This window comes from Oncorhynchus keta, unplaced genomic scaffold (assembly GCF_023373465.1).
Source record: "Oncorhynchus keta strain PuntledgeMale-10-30-2019 unplaced genomic scaffold, Oket_V2 Un_contig_10132_pilon_pilon, whole genome shotgun sequence".
Classification (NCBI taxonomy): Eukaryota; Metazoa; Chordata; class Actinopteri; order Salmoniformes; family Salmonidae; genus Oncorhynchus; species Oncorhynchus keta.
The window spans coordinates 147501-152737 of record NW_026277020.1 but is presented as its reverse complement, the minus strand read 5'-3'; the positions used below and the strand labels follow the sequence as shown (position 1 = coordinate 152737).

At 41.7% G+C, this 5237-nt stretch overlaps 1 pseudogene; it reads right to left on the bottom strand.

Moving 5' to 3' along the window:
- Positions 1-2097: 2097 nt before the first annotated feature.
- Positions 2098-5237, bottom strand: part of LOC127916938 (poly(rC)-binding protein 3-like) — a 15594-nt pseudogene continuing 12454 nt past the window's right edge.

Sequence of the window (5237 nt, the reverse complement as noted above, 5' to 3'; positions counted from 1 at the left end):
AGCTTGCCAAAGAAAACAGACATTTGAACTTGTTTAAATGACAAACATTCCATTGAATTACGAGCTATGGCAAAGTTTTAAATTAAACGAATAACACAAACCCATAATGTCAAGGCTAGCACTACCACTTCAGTTTAACATCAAAATGTAAGAATTATTGCAGAATAATAATCAACTATGCATCGTTCAGTACATCAGTACAGCATTTGGTCCATTGACATATCACGTTTATATGATGAAAGCGGTTGAAATTAGACCCAAAGTCAGGCTCAGCATATTGAAACCAAAACAGGGAGTTACATGAAACAAACCAGTCTTACAGAATGAAAATCCAGACCAGGATGGTTTTGACTGTACTTGAAACCAGTTGGACAGTGAATGAATGACCTGTGTTGAGAGGATAACATTCAGCGGCTGTTCATATGCATCAGTGCTGAATATGACCTCAGCCCAGGCTTGCAAACATGACATGTCACAACCGCCTATACTTTGAATAAGCTTGAGAATTGTTATGAAGGGAATTTGCCATGTTTAATCGAAACAAATATAGCCCAAACCTACCCCGAAATCCAATACAATACACACAAAAAAACCTAGCTTAAATATCATGATTAACCAAAACAGTCATTATGTTGCACCAAGAAACAATAAATAGAATTGCAATTTTTGTTTTTTAAATCACTTAAAACGAGCAACATGACTTTGTCATCTAATCTGTTGACATCATCATAAAAGCATAATGACATTCAAAACCTAAAGCATTAAATAAACAATATTATAATAAAAATAACATGATGGATGAACAATCGTGAATGTGGCGGCGTGGGGGTAAACACGTCCGCCCAGGCCCCACGGGTTCCCCCATGAACCCCGGAACATTCCATGGCCCATAAACATTTGGCTCCATCCAAACACCTATGGCCACGTCCCAATAATATCAAACAGCTTCCTCTCCTGGTCTCCTTTCCTTCAAGAGTAGTACATTGAAGCCTCTTTTATCTGTCGTGGACATGGGAGTGAAGGAGACGACGAAAGGAAGCCAACTAAGAGAATTTGGACACAGCAATAGTCTTAAGTCCAACTAATTCCTCACACACTAGAGGCAGTCCACAGTATAACAAAGAGTTGAATTGTCTATTGCATGAGCGTAGCATAGCTGACTATGTGGTCACCCACAGTAGTCTTGGTTAAGAAATCGAGTAAACAATCATTTTAGTTTTCAGTCAGTTAGGATACAGTTTTTAGCCACTGATGATTCTTTCTTGAGTAATTTCCTTTCATGCTTCTTAAATACTATAAATAGGGTTCCTGGAGGATGTGAGGGAGAGTTATTCACTTGGGGTGGTAGTAGGACTAGACGTGAATGGCAAAAAAATTAATGAAAATAATTGCAGAAAAGGTTTGGAGCAGTGGAGGCTGGTGGGAGGAGTTATAGGAGGACGGACTTATTGTAATGGCTGGAATGGAATACATGGAACAGTATCAAACACATCAAAGAAATGGAAACCACACCTTGGCTATGTTCCATTAATTCCATTCCAGCCATTACAATGAGCCCATCCTCCAATAGCTCCTCCCATCAGCACTAACATAGCAACACCATAGGAACACTTACACCAAACTGGAATACTCAAATACATACAATACATTACTGAACACATGCAGTATAAGTCATAATGTAAAATACAAGAAATGGACATAGAAAGGAGGGCTCTAGGAGTGATACCATTGGCTCAAAGAGGTCATGTGATGCAGCAAAATGTTATGGGTAGAGATCGGATTAGTACGCAGATCATTTTAAGGATCCGAATAGGGGTAAAAATCGAATGATTAAATTGTACCTAAAAAGACCATCTTTTCAAAAGAGCATCATAAAGTAATCATTGGGCTACATCCCACCATACTGTGCCGGTAGCATCACCCAGCACCTAGAAAATGGAACAGTAGCATTTTTTCCCAATGTTTTTACAACTTTAACTTTTTTTTTTGTAACTTTTTTTTCAAACTGATATTGAAATCCTATTTTGTAACACTAGCAGAGAGTGATAGAGAGAGAATTCAGAATAACACAATTTGATCCTAATGAACGTTCAACATGCTTCAACACTTGTCTAACGGTCTAAAATCAACGAAAACAAAGACATTACTTATTTTTTCAGTTTCTCTGAAAGCAACAGCTCTCTTATTAGAGAGCGATCGTGGTAGTAAGCTGGAGGGTCAAGGGAGTTGTTATCAGAGCCAGATTCATTAGTCTAGAGGGCATCATCATCAGGAGTTAGGTAGGAACATCATGTCTTCAGTGGTCAGGAGATGGAGGGGCGGAGCAGAGGGAGTGGAGGACGGCCGGGCTGGGTCCTTAGGATGTCGTCATGGAGGATGGGTCATTCCACATGGCCGCCACGTCTCTGAACCTGCCACAGGGCATGATGGGAAAGGGAGTACATTATTGTTTCTGTCAAATTCTTTAGCTGAAGATAATGTAATAACAACAAACAGACAAACAGAGGATCCCTGGGACAACAGGTGAGCTATTGACCCCTTTGTCAATTGTAATGTGTGTGTGTGTGTGTGTGTGTGTGTGTCTGCCAGGACTCAGACCTTGCGTTGATGAGGTACTGTGCCAGGCTGATGTTGGCGGGGGTTCCTGTGATGGTGATCTGGCGCTCCGATGACCCTTCCATGGCGTTAGCAATTTTGATCTGCGCCCCAGACATCTGACGGATCTCGTTGATTTTGGTTCCCTGGCGCCCGATTATGCAGCCTATTAGCTGGGAAGAAGAGGCGGAGGGACTTAAAAACAGGGGAATAGCAAAGTCTGAATGGAATGCAGACAAAGTCACATGCACCATGACACACTGACCCCTTTTTTCAATTGTTCTATTTTTACAAATATATCCATGGTGGTGCATGCAAGCATTTGAAAACTGTTTGTTGAAATATTGACTGACTATTGGTGAAATCACCTTACCCATCCCTTACATGACAATAGATGACAAATGTCAAATGAAAAGCTCCATGGTCCCCATACTCACATCATTGGGAATGGTGAGTTCATGAGTACTGGCCTGGTTATTGGCATCCAGACCTGCTATATGGGAGAGAGAGAGACCGATAGAGGGGACACGGCATAAAATAGAGTTTTGCACGGGGAGGGTGGCGTCCGCTGTGAGCGATAGTTAGCTTTGGAGACATATAGTCGGAACCCTGATTGGAGATGCTTCTGCAGAGGTCTTGAGAGAGAGCCTGTGGCTTCTCCTTCTCTGTTGGTAAGGGGTTGGTTCTCAAACCAGAGGAGATTTACCTGCCGACCCAGATAAAACTAACTCGGAAGGACCAAAATCTTCAAGGAGCTACAAAAGCAGATTAAAAAAACAAACCAAATATTTGAAAAACTACAAATAAAAGGTCAACAAGAGCAACCACCAGGTGGCCATGTCATCGGAAGCGCAGCACAAAGAACGACAGGAAGAGAATGAACAGAGAAAGACAGATAGAGGAAGAGAGAGAGAAAGAGGAGGAAGTGTGTGTGTGTGTCTCTACAGGTAAAAAAAGAGAAGGAGATTTGGTAGAGGGTGGTTCTCGTGTAGGTGGGTACGTACCGGGGAAGGCAGGGGTGGTCTGTCCAAGGGGGTTAAAGGGGGTTTGCTGCATAGCCAACTGGTGGAGCTTGGTCAACTGCTGAGGGGGGTAGGAGGGACAGCAGAGCTATGAGGGCATCGTTAAAACACACACACACACAGGTCAGGTCTGTCACCAAGAAACCGTACAAGAAGAAAGACAGGATTCAGGAGAAGCAGTGACACAGATAGGAGGAGAGAGAGAGAGAGAGAAAGGAAACTCATAGAGGACTTGGCCCAAGTCGGTGAAGAAAGGATGTCTCTGTGTGTTTGGATGGTGCCATGTGAAATGTAGTTCATGGATGTCTGTGTCTGAAACACTTGGACCCAACATGGGGTCATGAAACATACCATGTCCGTTTGACTACGTTGCGGTATTCCTTGAAATTGACCTCCTCCTCTCTGAAGAAATACTGCACTTAACTTTCACATTCCTCACTTGAGCAACCGGTCTCCTTATTATTCTGGGTGATAAGGAAATAATTGTTTTCTTTCTGTGTCCCTCTGCTCGTTTTCCTACAGGCCAAGTCCTATGAAGTTTGGCTCCAAACAGAGGACAGAGGTTGTGAGTAATTTCAGATTTGAAAGAGACAGAAATTACTTTTCAGAATTGGTAGTATTAATATTATGGGTTAATATTAATAGGATTGGACACGAGAGAGTAGAGTGTAGAGAGAAGACTGTCTCATGGAATTAGAACTCACGTCAGGGTGAGGGATGGCGTATTGTCCCTGAATGGTGTACGCCTGGAAAGAGAGGGAGAAACATACAACGCTATTAGAATCTGCTGATGGAAGTGGCTAAATCAACGTTTCCCAAACTCGGTCCTCGGACCCCAAGGAATTCACATTTTGTTTTTTGCCTGAACACTACACAGCTGATTCAAATGATCAAAGCTGGGTGATTAGTTGATTACTTGAATCAGCTGTGTGCACCCCTTGGGGTCCTGGGGACCGAGTTTGGGAAAGTCCATGTACTTCCACTATACCTCCACTAGGGGTGGTAGTGGTCTACATTCGTGACCCCACATCTATCATATTCACTGATTCTAGTCACTTGATAACTCTTTCAGTATTCTCTTAGCAGGGTTGGGCCAATTCCATTTCAAATCCAGTCAATGCAGAAAGTAAACCAAATTCCGATTCCACATTTCCTCATTGAAAAGCATTTAAGAGAATGTGAATTAGAATTTCAGTGTACTTCCTGAATTGACTAGAATTTAAATGGAACAGACCCCAACCCTGTCTTAGTATCATCTCTATGGCAATCAAGTTAAAATTCATGTCAAAATGAAACATACAATGCTAGCAAAAAAAGATATATGAGCAAACTTGAAAAACAATTCAGATATCATATCCCTTGTACTGAGGTGAATACTGAACATAACTGTCTACTTCAGTCTCTGACCACTTATGTGGCTCCATTTTTTGCAAGTCACCATTTGTGAAACTTGAGATAATGTCATAATTCATGTTACAGGCAATTATTCATAAAGAAATGTGATATAATATCTGTTGGAGGGAGTTGGATAAACAATGGGAGCTTTGCACACGAAGACTTTGCTGACATACTAAACATGTTACTGATCATTTCTTGGGTAGTAAGGGCCATTTGATTTAT